General features: G+C 39.5%; 1 protein-coding gene across 2 annotated transcripts in view; it reads left to right on the top strand.

Moving 5' to 3' along the window:
• The window catches only part of kcnk6 (potassium channel, subfamily K, member 6), a 63,846-nt gene that overhangs the window by 34,792 nt on the left and 8,508 nt on the right, over positions 1-20,546 (top strand). The window lies entirely within an intron of this gene.

Below are 20,546 nucleotides of genomic sequence, written 5' to 3'. Positions count from 1 at the left end.
TGAAATAACAACTCATATTTCTCGCATCAAATGACATCAAAACGCATTTTAATGGCCAAACTAACTTTAAAATAGGCATTTTACACCGAGAATAAAACAAAGTTCGGCCATGTTTTTTTTTTCTGCAGGGAGAAATGTGAAGACCACGTGACATAGACGTAGGGATCTTACCATTTCAGAGGCGTTTTTGTAGAAATACTACGTCCTACGTTGTGGACCAACCTAGTTATTACACGTTTTTTTGTGGGACTGGGTTGGGGAGGCCTGCCACTCAGGATGCCAAACTACTCTTTGCTAAGCCCCGCCCCCCCACGCAACATCAGGGCCAAAAGTCTGAAAGCGAAAAAAAAAGATCTGAAAGCGAAAATAAAGGTCTGAAAGTGAAAAACGATCTGAATGTGAAAAGCAATGTGAAATCTGAAAAAACAAGATTTGAAACTGAAAAAATAATTGTTTTGAATCTGAAAAAGAAAAATCTGCAACTGAAAAAAATAAGGATTCAAATATCAAAATATGTGTAAAAGTGAAATCTGAAAATAAATATTTTATTCAAAAAAAATTGCTGAACTGAATCAAAAATAATATTCAACCTGAAAAATGATTTCAAATACTTATTTTTATTTTTGAATACATCATAGTATTTTTCAAAGTTCAGGATAAAAACTTGAACTTTCAAATAAATTGCATTTTTTTTGAATGACCAAAACTTATGACCCTGAAATAGCTCCATAGATATGTTACTGCCGGGCCGCGAAATAGCTGTGGGTTTATCGTAATATTTGCAGAATTATAAATATTTAAAAATATTTAATCAAAAAATATATATTTTTTATTTTTTATTTTTGCACCTATACCAGTCATATTATTTCATCCAAAACATACAAAATAAATCAAAATTGGTTAGCATAAGGTCTCAGCCTCTCGTGCACAGAGAAAGTTACAGGTGCGCCAATAGGAAGTGGAGCACACAGGAGACAACCGTTTCATCGCAGACTGTTATGTTTATGTGGGGAAATGGCAGTGCATACATTATTTGAGATATATTTCGAACTCTGACTTCATTTTAAGGACATTGCGGCCAGGGGTGTAGAGCTATTTTTTTTATTTGTAAAACCTCCTTAACTTCATGAAATGGCTACAGCATCAGGAGGCAGCCTCTGAGAAGTGCAGCACCAGCACATACACACCGCCTTCACTGTGTTCCCCACTGCAGGCTGCTACATTTCACACACACATCGAACGGCCTGATTATTCCCCCTATTACTCATTGTATGAAGGAAATGTCCGGTCACAAAGGTGTGTGTGTGTGTGTGTGTGTGTGTGTGTGTGTGTGTGTGTGTGTGTGTGTGTGTGTGTGTGTGTGTGTGTGTGTGTGTGTGTGTGTGTGTGTGTGTGTGTGTGTGTGTGTGTGTGTGTGTGTGTGTGTGTGTGTGTGTGTGTGTGTGTGTGTGTGTGTGTGTGTGTGTGTGTGTGTGTGTGTGTGTGTGTGTGTGTGTGTGTGTGTGTGTGTGTGTGTGTGTGTGTGTGTGTGTGTGTGTGTGTGTGTGTGTGTGTGTGTGTGTGTGTGTGTGTGTGTGTGTGTGTGTGTGTGTGTGTGTGTGTGTGTGTGTCCAACAACAGCAGCATTTGTTTTCAAATTACCATGAACAGTAATTTACACACATCTGGCCAACTCCATAGGTATGTGGGTGTTCCCAAAAGAAGTTAGTTTAATCTTAATCTCGATGTAGTGCTAAATGCTGTCGGAGTGCACCGGAACTAACGCCCTGGTGTGACGTTATTATGGCTGGCAAACAAGCCCAGGGGTCTCCCTGACATTTCAGTTATATCAATATGTGTACAGTGGTCCTAATTTGTTTTAATTGTATCCTGGTTTTAAACGTTGTTAATATATTTTGGATGCATATTGTTCTATTATTTGTTCAGGTTGTTACATACAATTAGCCTCTGTTGCTACCTGCTGGTGAGTAAATATTAAAATCGGCTAAAACTGACAACCGATCCGCAATTTTTTTTTAATGTATCTGCCAGTCCTTGGCACAATAAAGGTTGGGAACCCCTTATATTGTTTGTGTGGCAGCTCAGCTAATGATCAGTCAGAAACAAACTGTATTCAACACATGCCCCGAGGATACACAGTGTATTATTGTGACACCTTATGTGAACATGACTTTTATTTCGTTTACAAGAAAACTCCACAGGGCAATTTCTAATTAGTAAAGTAGTTTAATGTGATCAGTTAAGCTAACACCCATGAGCTAAAAATTTAGCCTTCCTTTCTTCCCCCTCCCCCCTCACCAAACACACACTTTTAAAATATTTAAAGGACAAAACAGGAACAGCAACTTTCTTTAACCACATTCCTAGCATCTATTGAGTGCCACTAAAACCCAAAAACATCATATCGGGGCAACCACATATTTACAATGATGTGTCCTGCAATACAACTAGAAAAAACGTTTAGAGGAAATAATTGATAGTAGTTGGTCATATCATACTGACGTAGGTGTGTCATAATCATGATTCTTTATAATTTTTCTTTCTGATGTGATTAATAAATGAAAATAAGTACCAAGTTTTTTTTTGGCAAACCCTGCTCTCAAACTAAAACCTTCCTTTTCTGTTTTAAACAAGCTTATTATTGAACTGGCTTGAAGCTGCTGGGGATATGTTGGTGGGTTTGACTTAATCCAGTAGTTATTATTATTATTATTATTATTATTATTATTATTATTATTATTATTATTATTTAGTTCTTTCAATATAACTGATCTCATAATCCCTTATTTTCATGAACATGTGTTTCTACAGTCTCAAACATCGAAACATGTTTCAAGGTTCAACTAACCCTGGGTCATTGTGGCGTTTTTACATTCTTATCTAATTTGAGGTATCTGTTAAGAATATAAAACCTGCTCCACTCCTGGGCGTGTGAAAGTGAAAACTAGCATGGTCACATGACTCAGTGAGCCTGCTGAGGCGCTGAGGTCACACAGAGCTACTACATGCCTGCAGAGGAGAGGTTTATTAAAGATGAACCGGCAGAGACACAGAGAAAGGTGTCAGGAGTGGACAGATCACTCTGACCTCACTGCAGGATCCTCATCTATCTGCTGCAGAAACTTCCCTTCATTGAGAGGGGGAGAAAAAGGCAGCATTTTGTTGTAGCACAGAGAAAGCAGGAAATCCCCTGAAAAGGCAGCTTTTAAACCAACGTGACTATGACTAGTCTGTGCAGATGTTTTTACAAGGTTTTTCATAAATATTCGAGAGGAAGAACCGTTTGAAAAGTTTGTTTTGAGAGGCTAATGATGAATGATGTTTTGTGATTGTTCTCTGAGGGCAATCTGACCGTTCCCACCCCCAATGTGAGAAATAGCACCTCTCACTGCTCCTTTTTCCAGGAAGAGCAGGTTGAGAGGTGGGTTCCTTAGAAATGAAACTGTCCTCTTGAGTTATTTGTTAGCTGTCACGCTTTTTATTTGGTGCTCATTGGGAGTTCCCCTGACTGCAGAGAGTTTCATGGAACTGAAATAAATGTGCCCAGAAGTATTTTTTTTAATTTTTTTTATCAATATGTTTATTGATTTTTAGCTTACAAAAAATCACATACATAGGACGAAGACATAGAGCCAAAAGCAATACATATATACACAGGACAACTAATTTACTTTACATTAAAGAAAAATAACAACACTAAATTAAATTGGTAAATACAACAAGGGCACTCTAATACATCGGCAACCATCCAGTTTTCCAGCAATAGGACCTTATTTCTAAAAAGGTTATCACAGTAATTTACATTTTAACATTATTATAGCATATTATCGCATTATCCTGCCCCAGATTAATTCAGAAATTGAGATAGGTCGTTGTTCTTGGTATACTCTATAAAACGTCCCCAGACCTTCTGGAACAGTTCTTGTTTGTCTTTGAGAATGCAAGTGATTTTTTCTAAAGGCAGACATAAAGAAAGTTCCCTAAACCACTGTGCAATACTAGGTTTGCCCAACTTTTTCCATGTTAAGGCAATCACTCTTTTTGCTTGTAATAAGCATATATCTATAAAAACTTGTTTATAACGTTGTATGTTATGTCCCTCCGGATATAGGCCAAGTAGGAACATTTTTGGTTCCAGCTTTAAGCTGATCACTAAAATATTCTATACTGTTACCCTAACCTCTTCCCAGAATTCCTTTATTCTTGGACATAACCATAGACAATGGAACAGTGTGCCTTTTCCTTCCCCACATCTGGTGCACGTGTCTGGGATATTAGGGTTACATTTATTCAGTTTTTCTGGTGTAATATACACTCTCATTAGCCACTTGTATTGCAGAAGCTTTAGACGCGTATTACCCGTCTGTGTTTGGGCCGTCTTACAAGCTGTGCTCCACTGTTCCAATGTTAGATCTTCCTGTAAGTAATTTTTCCAGGCATTAAGTCTAGAGTTATTTTGAGAGAATTCTGAGGAGAACGCCAGCAGGAGATCATAGAATTTAGATATGATGCCCTTCCCAAAGGGGTTTAAAATTACTAAACATTTTCTTCATTCTAGGAAAAAAATCTGGTGAGGGTGGCAGGGGGATGTTTTGAAATAAATATAACAGCTTGGGGAGAACATTCATCTTGAGTATATTAATTCTACCCATTAGAGAGATCGGAAGGTTTGACCATCTATCAACTGATTTGGAAATTGACACTATAGTCGGATTATAGTTAGAGTTCACAATATCTTCCAATTTGGGAAAAATCTGAATACCCAAGTAAGTGAAAGTATTTACTGTTCTAAAATGGCCAACATGTTTGGGTGGGTTAGACCTTTCCTCCGAGTTAAGGAGCATGATGTAGGATTTTGAATTATTTACTTTGTAACCCGATATATGGTTAAAGCCTTTAATCAGATCCATAAGAGCCGGTATAGAATTCTCCAGATTTCTAAGGAAGAGAATCACGTCATCAGCGTAAAGAGCCATTCGATGGTCAAACCCTCTCACATGTATGCCTGAAATCATTGTGTGCTCTCTCACAGCAATAGCAAATGGTTCAATTGTGATTAAGAAAACAAGGGGGGATAGAGAACAACCTTGTCTACAGCCCCTACCGATCCTTATCGGCTTTGATATGATATTATTGGTAATTATTTCTGCATACGGGTCGTTGTATAAAAGTTTTACCCAATTACAAAAATTCTCCCCAAAGCCAAAGCGGTCAAGAAGTTCAAGCAAATAGGACCATTCCACCCTGTCAAAAGCTTTCTCAGAATCTAATGCCAAGAGAGCTGTATCCGGCGCCCCCCTTTGGTCATGTAGAATGTTCAAAACCCGTCTCACATTGTGAAATCCCTGACGGCCAACCATGAACCCATTTTGATCCTCTTTTATAATTTCCGGCAGCAGGCCTTCCAGTCTTCTTGCCAAGATCTTACAAAGTATCTTCAAGTCTGAGTTTAGGAGGCTTATAGGGCACATATTTTCGCACTTATCATTTGATTTCCCAGGTTTTGGCAGGAGTGTGATCAGCGCCCCTCTCAGGTTGGGAGGAAGTATGCCATTTTGAATAGATTCAATAAACATTTCCAAAAGGGGTGCCTTTTAATTTCACTTCAAATTTTTTATAGATATCAATGGGCAGGCCATCCGGTCCTGCTGCTTTCCCCGATTTCATGCTCTTCACTGCCTCAGAGATCCCCTCCAAAGACAATACATTCTCTAATTTCAAACTTTCCTCATCCGATAATTTGGGAATCGTGAGGCTATCTAAGAATGGACTCTGGAGCAGTGTCCCCTCGTCTATTTCAGAGCTGTATAATCTTTCATAATAATCCCTGAAAGCCCCATTTATTGCTACAGGGTCTGCAACGGTCTCCCCCTTGTCGTTATTCAGCAGAGTGATAGTTCTTTCAATTTGAAGCTGTTTTATACGCCATGCCAGGATTTTACCTCACTTTTCCCCTTGATCAAAGATGGATTGTTTAAGCTTCAGTAAGTTAGCTGCTGCTTTAGAGGCTGCCATTTCATTATATTGTGCTCTCAATAGTAACAATTCTTGGTGTAATTTAGGACAGGGATTTCTAAAATAGTTGTTTTCCATGGCTTTAATTTTGGACTCTAATAATAGTATTTTTTGTTTGGCTTTTTTAGATTTGGAGCTCGTAAAGTTAATAACCTGACCCCTAATATAAGCCTTAAACGCTTCCCACCTGGTACTTGCTGAAGTTTCAGAGGTATTAAGCGTAAAATATAGATCAATTTGTTTTCCCAGAAAGGCTATTAAGTCTGAGTCCTGTAACCATTTGTGCTGGAATTTCCATTTGGGGGGGATCCCTCAACAGCCCTGGGTCTACATACACAATACTATTCGGGGCATGATCCGAAATCAGAATACTGTCATACATACAATCCTTAACTTTGCATACCAAACTTGCAGAAACTAAAAAGTAATCAATTCGGGAGTATGTTTTATGAGTGTTAGAAAAACAGGAATACATTGATAATCTATCCATCCATATGTCCCTCAAATGTAGCTCTTTAATGGACTGGTGAATAATCGTCCTACTTTTGTTGTGAGTCTTGTCTATATGTGAAGCTCTATCTTTACCGGGGTCTAGAGGACAGTTAAAGTCTCCAGCTATAATGTATTGGCCTTTGAGAGATGCCAAGATAAAAACCAAGTCATTGAAAAATTGTGTGTCGTCCTTATTTGGTGCATAAATATTAACCAGATTAAGACGTTCTGTATAAAGAGTACCCTGAATTTTCAAATACCTTCCCATTTTATCTGCGATTACCTTTGTGACATTTAATGGAATGGACCTATGTATAAGAGTCATGACCGCTCTCGCCTGGGTAGTAAAAGGAGCTGAAAATACCTCGCCCCGCCATCTCCTCCTTATTCTGATATCTTCATTCAAGACCAGGTGTGTTTCTTGGAGAAAAATAATTTTGGATTGTAAATCCGTTAACCTTCCCATAACCTGCTTCACCTTTTTAATCTTTTGCATCCCTCTACAGTTCCAGGATGTACATTTAATTTCTTAAACTATCCACTCCAAATGGACTCTTGATTTAGCAACATATTAGAGTACCCCTAGATCAGGGGTTCTCAAAGTGGGGGTCGCGCGATGATTACAAAATAAAAATGGAAAATGAAAAAAAAAAAATTATTAAAAAAAATTGATTAATTTTTTTTATATTTAAAAAAAATATATATTATTAATAATAACGTTTGCATAGACATTTTCAAGGGTGGATTAGCCATCTGTATAATTTCCCCGCAAAGAGGCTCCCCCTTCGACAATCCACTAGCGCAGTGTTTGTGCGGAAAACTGAAATTAATCCACTAGCACCCCCCCGTCGACAGGGGGTCGCCAGTCTCTGCCACTGTTATTTCGGGGGTCGCGGGCTGAAAAGTTTGGGAACCCCTGCCCTAGACAACAGTAACACAAATAATAACAACATATACAACATGGATGCTTCTAAGTGCATCAACCCCAAAACACATACCCCGAAGCCCATAACCCAGGCTTCTTCCCCCCTCCTTACTGTACACTCCAGTATAGCTTGATACCACTCCACATTTGGTGAGGAGTAGTCAAACAACGCCATCCACCCCAACGTGTAATCTTTCCCTCCTGTATTTAAGGTATAACCAAACTATTTTCCTTTTTTTTCTTTATTCAAAACCGTGCACAATTGAGCAGAGATGTCAAGGCACATCCGGCTGTAGCTAAGATTGTCCTTAAACTAAATTATAAGTATTCATGTTTGTGCCTTAGAACACAGAGTAACGAGGTTTGTAAACGCCACTCTGAATCACAGAACAACACTGTGCCATGATTGTACTGACCCGGAATTTAACAAAGGGATCTAGCGCTGAGTGCTTCATGGGGTACCGGTTTAAAACAAAACAAATAACCGATGTTCAGCTAGAACTTTACTAACGTAATGTTTTCCCAATCATTCTAGTGATTATACCGTTGCAACGTGTGCATACCCCTTTAAACATAAGAAAATAAAGTTGTCACAATTATATGCTTAACGGCTACCTGCATTGAGGTGAAGCAAAAACAAAGAGATAGCAAAGAGTAGCTTAGCCTTTAGCTATCTGTTAGCCCCCAGTCTGGGAGCTCCGCTGGTTTCCTTTCCCACACGAACCATAGCATATCAATAAGTCCGTGTTACATATATATCAAGGCACAAGTTTGTAAAATAATATAGAAAGTATAGAAATATTCAGTATTTTAGCGATTACCTTGCTCAACTCAAATCAGAACGTAGCAGCAGAGAAAAGGTGGCCGTTTTTAAATTTGGATCGCTTCTCTGACCAATTCTGTGTGCACGTACCAGGGTTAGCTACGAGTTTAGGGAGGGGATGTCAAGGGCCTCCGGGATCCACTTTTCCAGAAATAAGCAGGCGTCGTCGCCTTCCGCTTTTTCCGGCATATTTACCAGCCTTAGGTTAGAACTTCTGGACCTTGCTTCCAAGTCGATAACTTTGTCCTCCATGACTTTGTTTTTACTCTCGAGACTCTGTACCTTAGCCTGTAGGTGGATGATGGTGTCCTCTGTGCCAGAAATGCGCAACTCTGCATTCTTAACACACTCCATACATTCTCCAACCTCCTTCCTCATTCCAGCAATTGCAGCCAATACTCCATCCTGTCTGATGGAGAAGTCTGTTTTTAGGTCTAAGTTGATAGCCTCGAGAATTGGCAAGTTTCTAGTTACTTCATCTTCGGCGTTCCCAACATTCCCATCTGCCATTGTGTTAGCATTAGCTGTAGGTTATTCACCCTGTGTGGACGGGCCAAAATCTATTTTAGATTGGGCTTTTCCTTTTCCGCGACCTCTAACGGATTTTTTTGGGGGCATCAGGGTCTTCTTTAGCAACTAAATTGCTCACTTTGTCGTAGTTTGTTGGTTTTATATCAGGATTAGTAAGATTGTGTGGAGGAGAGAGAAACACGTCTGTCTAGCGCGCCGCCATCTTCGAATCAAGTCGCCCAGAAGTATTTTTAGTTTTTTATAAGCTTTCTGAAACCTGGAAATCATTGGTGTAACATCATTCATGTGTGGCATGGCTCTATGGCGAGGCTCAGTCAGTCTGTTACTTGTTCACACCACCTCTAATCTGCTAATCTTCATTTTAAATATCAACACATAATATTTAAATATACAAAGTGCCCAAGTTTACTTTAAATTATCTTCTTTTATTCAACAAATAGTAACAGAGTGCTGCACATGAAGATATTTGGATCATCAGTTCTGCAGAAAACTACACAAAACTGTTTGACCCGGCTGGACTTTGGTTAGTGCCTGCGTTGAACTGTGGGAGTAGGATCATCAGAACCCAAACCACAAAGAGGCCACGTCCGCTAACAGCCACTATGGGACATAGAAATTATGTTTATGGACACCTCACTAATCCATAATTTGACTATTGGCTTCGGTTCAATTTCAAGATTTTTTTTTTTTTAATATTGAAGTTAAAAGCATCAATCTGGTGCACTTTGAGAGAAAAATTAAGAGATCTATGGATACATTTCTCAACACCCATATGAAACACAACTGTAAGCAGATTTTCTTTTTCTTATATTTTACAAATCACTCCTTTTAAACTCTATTCTTGTTTTGTCATATAGTATTTCATAACTGTTTTTAATGTATTCTCTCTGGCTGTCCATCTCATAATGTTCACATAGAAACTAGCTGTCATTAGGAATATCATTCAGAATAATTATAATTTCATGCAAAAATCTGTCTCAAAAAGAGGTTGCACATTTAAATTCAGGTGTTATTATTAGCAACGTCAGTCACAGCCACATGTACTGCTGCAAATACGTTCAAACATGCTGTCGGCACGTAAAGCAGAGGCATGCCACCATTTCAGCTGACTTTTTCTCAGAAATACTGTCACATAACATCCATATATTTCAGTGCTAGGTTGATGCTTAGTAAAGCTAACTATGAAAAACTTTAACTGACAGGACTCAGGATCAACTGTGTACTGTAAGGTAGCTTCTAGCTTCATGTCGAACAGGAAGTCAACATTTTCCAGAGCTTTCTTTGAAATCACCAGGTAACGCTAAAAAACATTACATTTAGATTGTATGACAAAGTGTTTATTTAATATCTCTGGCTAGATATACGTAGCTGTTATTTATGTTTTGCTTAGGCTACATGTTCGCATAACTTGGAAGTCTACTGGCATTAATGGCGCATTCACACTGCACTACGGAGCTCGCTTTAAGCGTGCCGAGCCGTGCGGGGCCCGTTTTTGGTTGCGCTTCCACTTGGCCTAGTTTTGGCCCGGGGCTACTTTTTCACCTTTTTTCTGGCCCGACTAAATCGTGGTTCTATCGAGGCCAACAAGCGGGGCCAACAACCGGGCGGAATATGCTACACTAGTGACGACTGCTGATTGGTCAGAGAGAATCGTCACAATTCTCGCGCGACTTAATTCCTAGTGTCGCATATATTAAGGGACGCTTGCAGCATTTTTGAAAACAGTGAACCTTGCAGCATTTTTGAAAACAGTGAACCTAAGAAGAAAAAAACACATACCAAGAAGCAAGGACACGATGGCTTCCACATCCTCCATTGTTGTTTTGTGAGATGTGTCGCATTGAAGATGACGTCACGGCAGTTGTATGCAGCGTCGCTCCGCCCGCCAAAAAGCTGATCGCCCCGCCTACACTGCGTTGCTATAGTAACTACCCCAGTTCCTAAACTGTAATGTGAGCGCAGCATTAAAGTGAGCCGGGCCTAATAAGGCCTAACCAAACAGAGCGAGGCCTGCAGTGTAAATGCGCCATTACATACCTTGTTTACCTGGCTCAAGTGGTGGCTCTGGGGTTGTTCTGTGAGCCAACACTTGAGAATTGTCGTATTTTTTAAGAAAAAGAATTCTTATGTTCATGTTCAAAAACTCTGAGTCCGACTGATAGTTTAAACATTGTTACAGCTCACAGGTCCATTCAACTCTCTGGTTGGTCTGGTGTCTTGCCTCTGTTGCATTCAATGAACACGGGAAATTACAATTCTGCCGTTCTCTCATGATGAGGTTCAGGTAAAGCACAGTTAATGTATTATATTATTGAGGGAGAATTGTCCGGGGCTACAGAAAAAACATTCGGGGCTTTGGTCCTGTATAATAACGTCATATCAAATGCAGTCATTTGGTCTTTAGCAACAGATTTTGAGAGCAATGCATTCATCGGTGTTCGTTTTAATGTTGCCAGTTTGTTGACCGACTGTGTGTTGATAATGGATGTATAATAAGAACTGGATACAGTGTGGGAAGCGGTGCCTCATTCATTCCTATGAGAGTTGCTCATTGGCGCCATGGATGTATAATAAGAACTGGATACAGATTACCCGGCATGCCTGAGATGTACCCGTATGTGCGCTCATAGGCATGCGCAACTTTAACCAAAATGCTTGTTCACACATCAAGCACGTCAATTTGCGTACACGTAACAGCACAGCACGTTCATGACAGCATGGTAATAATTTGTTATTATGATGGATTTGATATTAACGAGGCGGCAGTTAGCAGCTAGCGGCTAGCTAGTAATTATGCTAATGTACACATCAATCGTTATGTACTTATATTACGCTGTAACAGGATCTAGTGATATCCAAGCTACAGAGCTTCATTTAGCATGAAAGAATGATTGCACTGTGTATATATATATATATATAGTGCAATACGCTTCTAGTGCAATAAGAAGCTACAGGGACGTTAATCTAACGTCGGTAATATTAACTTTATTTAATACAACATTTATGGTACAAGATTTAATCATACAGCCCATGTAGTATGATAATGAATTACAACTCCGTGGGATGGCAGTAAGACGATATGGGTCCGTTCTTATTGTGCATCCATGGGTAAAGATAAACGCAACTCACATTGGTTTCTCAAACAGCATCTCTGTAAACTACGTGTATTCACTGAATTTCACTCTCTGCCTTTAACGGCTCGTTGTAGCTCCAATAGTTCAAATAGCTCCAGCCCCCACCCTCCCTGTGAGCACAGTGTGCTCTGATTGGTCGGGACACGTAACATGAACGTGCAGGGCGGCGCGGTCCCGTGGGTTAGATGCGCGTTCATAATGCAGAGGGAAATAACTCTCAGAATAACGTTATTAGCACATTATTACAACTTGAGGAACGAATGTTGTTAATAAGGGCTATACAAGTGTTCATACTGAGTAGTTTATTTAGTTTAAAAAAAGATATCCAACGATTTACAGACCACTCTTTCCCCATGTAAGCCAATGGGGAAAAGTGTTTCCTGGCCTGGCAACCAAACGGAAGTGTAGTACCGCCGTTTGGCCACCACGAATATTTTCATCTGATTGCGGCGCACTTCCTGGGGGCTTGGTGTTGATGGGACTTCTCATGCTCCCTAAATGTTCCCCCTGCCTTTCGCCAGTTCTTAAATCCTCCTTTCACAAAACTCCCATCCCTGATCTTGTCTGCACTGACAAGCTTATATAGCAGAGCAACAGAAGAAGCACACCGCATTATTTATATTATGTATAAACCGCTTACACTAAAATGCCAACCCAGTCTCACAAAAAAACGTGTAATAACTACGTTGGTCCACAACGTAGGACGTAGTATTTCTACAAAAACGCCTCTGAAATTGTAGGATCCCTACGTTTTTTTTCACCATTCATTGCAATGGCTGGTACGGAGCCCCTAAAGGGACATGGGAGAAAAAAAAAATGGAGAGAGAAAAAAAATAAAGTCAGGAAAACGGATTCGTTTCTCGTACGCACGAGAAACAACTCAGTTTTCCTGACTTTATTTTTTTTGAGAAAGTTACCGATGCACCAAGGAGGAAGTGGAACACACATTAGACAACCATTTCATTGCAGACTGTTATGTTTACGTGGGGAAATGACAGAGCATACATTATTTGAGATAGACTATATTTTGAAGTCAGACTTAATTTTATGGACATTTCGGCCAGGGGTGTAGAGCTATTGGTTTAAGCACCGGATTGGCAAAACAGGAGAGTTTGTAAACCAGTCTGCTTTGATCTATGAATTAATGTCCATGACTCGCAGAGTACCTGCTTCCCCCGCAGCTTTTTTATAGGGAAACAAACACTCAGAACACACACACAGAGCCAGTGGCGGACTGCCCCCCCCCCCCCCCCCCCCCCCCGTTGACCGTTTACGTCGGCTGGGCAGGGTGAGATTCCCGGACTGATTTTTAGTCCCAGTCCGCCCATCACGCGTCCTGATGACCGGCGATCTCCTTCATAAAACTAATAAAAGGGGGAGTAATCGGGCAGTTCGGTGTGTGTGTGTAGAGGTGTGTGTGGTTAAAACGGCCTGTGGTCACTCTTTATAGCTGTTCAATGAAGGTAAACTCAGAAGTCGGTGCGTAAAAGCTCTTTGAGCGCTGGTGCTGCTCTTCTCTGAGTTACACGTCCCGCTGCCTCCTGGAGTGACCACACACCCCTGGCCGAAATGTCCTTAAAGTGAAGTCTGAGTACGAAATATATCTCAAATAATGCACTGTCATTTCCCCACGTAAACATAACAGTCTGCAATGAAATGGTTGTGTCCTGTGCGCTTCACTTCCTCCTTGGCGCACCGATAACTTTCTCCCCGAAAAAAAGTCAGGATAACGGGTTAGTATCTCGTGCGCACGAGATACTAACGGTAGGCCCTACGTCTACACTACAGGCATCAAAAAATGCTTTCAACGCTTCGCCCATTCTCTTGAATGGGGTGACGTAGAAGATTTTTAATCTTCGCCGAACTGCATTGTGGGGAGCATGGCTTTGCAAGCATCACGAGCATCTATCGGCATCAAAAGTTGAACAATGTTCAACTTTTGAGGCTCGATGCTTGGCATCAGCCAATCAAATTCCGTTTATGCAAATCCCGCCAGTGCAAGCTCAGCCAATCAAACCGCGTGCAAGCTGGGAGAGCCAGACCGCAGTTCATTTCCTCATATTCCAAACGAGATATTACGGTAGCAAATCACCCGGTTCTTTACGACCGGAACTATTTACCGGGATACAAACCGGAGGAACCAGGCATGGAGGGAGGTGGCAGAGACAGTGGGTGAAACTGATAGTTTTTTCGCCTGTTTGGAGAGTTTATATCCAGTTTACTTCGTTTTAACATTGCTATTGCTTTGTATGTCGGGGGCGGGAGATTCATGTGATTGGTTGCTCGCAAAAAATCGCCAAGCTTCAGACACGCCCAGCTTCAAGATTTTTTCATGCCTGTAGTGTAGACGGGCCGTTAGTCTTGCGCTCGAGAAAGTATCTCGTACGCACGAGATACTAACCCGTTATCCTGACTTTTTTTTTTCTCTCTCTGTTTTTTTTTTTTTTTTTTCATGTCCCTTTAGGGGCTCCGTAGGCTGGCGTCTATGTCACGTGATCTTCAACCGATTCAACCTGTTCAAGCTAGTGCCGCATAAAAACAACAGTCCGGACAACATTGCCGTGTGTATCTGTCAAAAGTACTGGCTTGAAACTATATGCCAGTCTTTGTTTCATGCAAAAAGACCCAATAAACACGGAGATACGATGATATAAAGTTAATACAAATATATTTCAAAAGTATGAATAATGGAAGCACATATTTTAATATCTTCGCCTTATTTTATTTTACGAAACGGAAAATACTGGAAACTGTAGATCCTGCTCAACAGGATGTATTTACCAGGGAGGGGGTGAGGTAATCAGGTAAACGGAGTGATACGAAGCAAGACGAAAAGAGACGAAGAGGGACAGCGGGAACCAAAGAGAGGCGGCGGGAGACGAAGAGAGACGGCGATTGAAGTAAAGTGACAGACAAACATTGAGAATTTAGATATAGTTAGATAGATTTAGAGTTTTGAAGATTCAACTATGATGAAGACAACTGAACGTGAGTCAAGCTATGAGCTTGTTTTTTGACATGGAGGAGGACGAGGAGCCTGTGATGTTGCCCTGTGTCGTAGTTGACAAACTGCTTTGAAGCGTGGCACAGATAAAGACAGAAAAAACTGATTTTTGTACATAATGTGTATATATATATATATATATATATATATATATATTTGTATTATATTTATAATAACACTTTTGCCTTATCAGAAGGATATCCCATGTACATTATTTAGCTTTTAAATGTTTTGTTGTGCCTACTGTGTCACTGTTGACAGAACTTGAGAAATTAGGAAAAAAAGCCTATGGATACACCTGTTATTTGTTCATAAAACTTTCACATTATCATAGTGACATCCCATGTATATATTTCCAGCTTTAAAATGGTTTCGTTGTGTATGTTTGTGTTACCTATATGAAAAATAATATCATTTTCAAAATCTGTTTTTACGTTTTTTTGTGATTTTGGGTCCAAAATGTTCATATAGTATCTCAAAATGAAAGAATTAACTATCAGGTTATATAGGTGAGGTTGTCCTTCAAAGAAAGATACCAAACATTGACATGCCAAACATTTCTTAATGGGGTTTAGTAAGACAAATCAAAAGTATGCGAAAACAGCCAAATTAGCCCAGGACTCCAAAGGGTTAAGTATGTCTCTGCTACACTTCTTCCTGAATGGACCTACATTTGGGAAATCCCAATTCAGATGTAATGTTCGCACAGAAAGTTGCTGTATTTTGCTCCGTCTGTGTCCTTGGATAATCCCTTGACTTCAGTAAGGCCTGGCAGTTCACACAGTGCAGCCATGTTGTTTTCTCATACCTCAGGCTGTATTATATAATGATGATGTAGAGTCACATTAACCCAGGCGCTACTGCAGGATTAGTGATTAGGGATTAGTAAAGTGTGGCCTTCTCATGAAACTGATGTTTCCCAGACTGAAGTGCTCAATCAGATCATATGTGAATAAATGCATTCCTGTACATGCACATTCCCCACTGTAGTGGTAATGATAGCCAACTTCTCATAAGTGTTTTTGTGTTCTGATAATATGATTCACCGGTTACCAGCCATCACTTTTGTAGGAGGTAGGAAGTGGAAATCCTACTAAACATTGAAACTCTTGTTTCCTATAATTTCTCAACAATAATCCCTACATTGTCATCATATAAAATGTATTCTGATCCTGAAGTGTTGCAATGAAAAGGGCACAACCATGTTAAAAGTCCCTTAACATAAGATTGACCAAGCAAAGTTCAAAATACCTTTTTTAGAGGCTTTTCCGGCAAATAATTTCTGGTGTTGCTAAGAGGCAAATACTTTGAGATTGTAGTTCGGAGTTTAGACAGCCTAAATCCTTGAACTCATGTTCTGTTTTTCACTAGAATGAGTGCTTCACAGAGGGAAGAGGGATTACAAGTGATAAAAAGGAGGTGATCTGTTGTTCTTTAAATCTAATTCCAGGTAGCTTGCATTAAGGCTTACTGTTAACGTGGCTTCGACTTTACAGATGGATTTCCCCTTCCTCACTTCCTGTACACCTCCCACAGTAACTGTAATGTTGTGCAGCTGCTGTAATCCTACACTGTTGTTGTCCTGCAGTACAGTGAGGGACCTTTGTCCACGACCGGGCTCTGTGTGTAGTAGTTTGTTGCATTCATGTGACTGAAGAAAACCACGTGGCATTTCATGAAGGGAAACACGAGAAAGAGAGCAGAAATAACAAACAACTTGAGGCACTTTTGTCTTCCTCTTTGGATGAAATGGGTTTACTCAAATAGTCACTGTCTACTGACCGTTATAAGTCAAACTTGGACATTAATTCCTTAACTCTTTATTGTCCACATGCTCCTAGTTTAAGCAATCTTGAATGGAGCAGACATGACATAGAATAACATTGTAGTTTCTGTCTTTTTCTAAACAATTTTCACAAATAAAACAGACATTTAAAAAGAATATTAATTTAAATTTATCTCATAATTCTGTTTATTTTCAATTCAAAGATGCCAAACATTTAGCTGATAAGCATCGTTTCTCTTAATCACTGTATTTTTCTCCAACTTTATTTATATAGCACCTTTCAACACAAGGCAATTCAAAGTGCTTTACAAAAATTAAAGACATTAAGAAAATGGCATTTAAAAACAGTCATTTAAAAAGCAAAGATAAAAAATAAATATTAAAAGAAAAAATTAATGAATAAAAGTTACAGTGCAGTTTAAGATATTAATAGTTCAATTAAAAGCAGCGGCAAAAAGAAAAGTCTTTAGTCTGGATTTAAAAGTAGTCAGAGTTGCAGCGGACCAGCAGGTTTCTGGGAGTTTGTTCCAGATATTCGGAGCATAATAACTGAACGCTGCTTTACCATGTTTAGTTATGACTCTTGGGACAGAAAGCTGACCAGTCCCTGAAGACCTGAAAGATCTGGATGATTCATAATTTAGCAGTAGGTCAGAAGCAGTATTTTGAAATCTATTCTTTGACACAGATGAAGCCAGTGTAAAGACTTCAGAACAGGAGTGATGTGATCCACTTTCTTAGTGTTATGGCGCGTTTCCACTGCAGCGCGGAGCTCGCTTTAAGCGTGCCGAGCCGTGCGGGGCCCGTTTTTGGTTGCGCTTCCACTTGGCCTAGTTTTGGCCCGGGGCTACTTTTTCACCTTTTTTCTGGCCCGACTAAATTGTGGTTCTATCGATGCCAATAAACAGGGCTGAGTTTGCTAAACTAGAGAGAGAATCGCTGTCAAGGGGGCTACAACTACAACAAGATGAATATATTTGACCGTGACTTAATTGTAATACACATTTCAAAATGATGCCGAAGTAACAACATACTGATACCGGTTAGTAAAAACCATGAATTAATGCTTTGACAAGTCTGCAGACAGACGGCAGGCGAAAAACCTTTTAAAATGCGTGATCTTATTATTATAGACACATGCATTTCCAAAAAGGTGGTCTACCTACGCTGTAAAATGTATTATCTCTTCGATTTACACACGACATCTATTGCACGTCTATCCGTCCTGGGAGAGGGATCCCTCCTCTGTTGCTCTCCCTGAGGTTTTCTCCCATTTTCCCCTTTAAACTGTGGGTTTTTCTCCGGAGGTTTTTCATTGTACGATGTGAGGGTTGTTAACTGTGTTCGTTATTCTCCCGACCAGGAGAGAAGCTTTAAAAGGAGACTAAATGGAGTCTCTGTGAAAGTTCAATTGGGTACTTTAATTAAAAAAGGCGCGGGTTGGTCACAAGCATGATATTGTTCAGTCAGACAAACAGCTGTGATCCGCTCCTCGATAGGGAAGAGAAGAGAATGGATCTCTCCTCCGGTGCTGTTATATATCCTCTGCTGGCTCCTCCCCGCCAGCCGGCTCGCCTCGTCTCCAATGTCCGTTATTGCATTTAAACAGAGGATTGGTTCTTTTCACATCCAATATATGCTTAACACGCCTTTTCTCCTCATATTCTCTTTCATCACTTTTCATTTAACACATTCTAAACGCTGTAATCAATACTCTAAAAAATACTTCTCGGCTCGTTTGATTTCCGGTCATTCCGGATGTTGTCACATGCTACTCTCGTCTGTAAACAATAATGTATTCAAATAAACTGTACCTTCATTTAATATTCAGCATGGTAGTATCTCGACATCTATAGTTGTAGTGTTAAGTCAGTAGGCTTCGGTTTGCACCACTCCATATCATTTCGCTACTAAATTCACCTCTTCAGGAAATCGTATATTAGCCACATGCTAAATGCTAACCGTAGATGAAGGATTTTCAGAATAAAAGCTTAACTGCTTGTGCACAAGAATTTCTGGTTTTTCAGTATAAAAGAGCATTACAACTGACGGCATGTTTAAACTACATTTCCCCATTAAAACATTGATTTTAATTTCTAACAGTCCCTCCTTACACACCTAAAAGGTGTGTATAATACTGAAATCAATGAGTTATTCATCTGAACTTTGCATATTACATATCTCATATTAACAAACATACAATCAAATGGAATGGTTTTACAGCCGGCTTTACAAAAATACAAAATAAATTCTTGTCTGTGTTCAAACATAAAAGTTTTCCCTTGTGCATAACTTCTAGTGTTTACATTCAATATCATTCTTCAAAATAGCAGCAATGGCTTGGTATCAGAACATTTCTTCGTCCCTCCTTTCACAGAAACCGTTCTCATACCACGCTCAGTGTTAAGGCACTTGTTTTTACAAAGTGAAAAGAAACAAACCATTTTAGAATAGCAATGATTTTTACAACATGAGATCCACCATATTAGAATAGTATAAAGTAATAAAGAATAAAATAAAATATCTTGGATTGGCAAAGTAAATTGAAAAATAAAAATAAACTATCTTGGAATAGTGTAAAGTAAATTGAAATGGATTCACTCCATTTTAGCATTTTATTTTGCTCACTTCTTCACATGATTTCATAATGTAAAGAATCACATCAGCTGGACATTCATTGATCAATCTCATCTCCGAACATCCATATCATTTAAACTAACTCATCATTGTCATCAACATCTGTATACGGGGGTTGGTCGTCTTGTTCTGCTAGCATTTGTAATTATCTCCTCATGAGAAATGTACCCTCCCTCCTTTCATACCATTTAAGGTATGAAAGTAATATGTTCTCTAGAAGGGGCCGTCGTGATCAATCGGTACGTTCTACTCTGGGGTACGGCATTCTAGACAGTCATTTCTGGGAGAAGATTTTGGTCAGTTACAACAGTTGTAGAGTTTCATCACTTAAAAGTTCCTACTCAGTACCTTTGGGTGGTCTGTTCTAATGCAGTGATAAAGTCCCTGAAATGGTGTGAGAACCGGTGGAATATCAATAACTCATTATACTAATTTATTTTCAATTCTTGTCTACTTAAATAGCTATGCTAACCCCTTTAACAGTGTGTGGAACCTTGGGTGCTAGAGCATGTGATAATTACTCCCTCCTTTAACAAGAACTTTAAAACAGAAGTCATTTCATTAATGGTTTGCAGTTCAATTCAGGAATTTACACCTATGGCAGATATGTTTCTCCTTTAAATAACATCTCTAAAAGTCAGGTCATCACTGATTGAATGGATGACCTTTAGGAGCTGGTGGCGCTTGTCTTTTAAAACTCATACTCTGGTGCCGTGCGCTCCCTCTGAAGCTGCAAGTAAGATTTAAAACATCTGCAGGGTGGATCGAGCGACCCCTTCTCCCTGAACGATATTTGTTGTAAAATATGCACCATCACAATGAGTGATCCAAGGCCCCCCATGTATTACTCCCAATTATATTAGTTTTTTTTAAATTAAAATGTGCAATCTCTCTTTTGTCTTTTTAAAACTCTACATCTTGGACAAAAAACAACTGTTATTTCCACCTTAATCTTCCCTCCTGAGGTAATAACCATGCTACAATGGAGATATCAATACTCTAGATTGGAATACTATCTTTGGCTTGGTACTAGCTCTACCTTTAACATTTTCCATACAAATACAGATTTGTCTGCTTTTATAGAGTGGTTACTAAAACCATCCCTTTAAACTGTAGGTCTATACTGTAACAAATTAAATCTTACCCAAATTCACACATGAATAAAAAAACTCTTAAAGAATAATTTGTTCATATGATGA

This window comes from Notothenia rossii (genome assembly GCF_949606895.1).
Source record: "Notothenia rossii genome assembly, chromosome: 4".
NCBI classification, from domain to species: domain Eukaryota; kingdom Metazoa; phylum Chordata; class Actinopteri; order Perciformes; family Nototheniidae; genus Notothenia; species Notothenia rossii.
The sequence above is the reverse complement of the archived record's forward strand: the minus strand, read 5'-3'. Positions and strand labels throughout refer to the sequence as shown.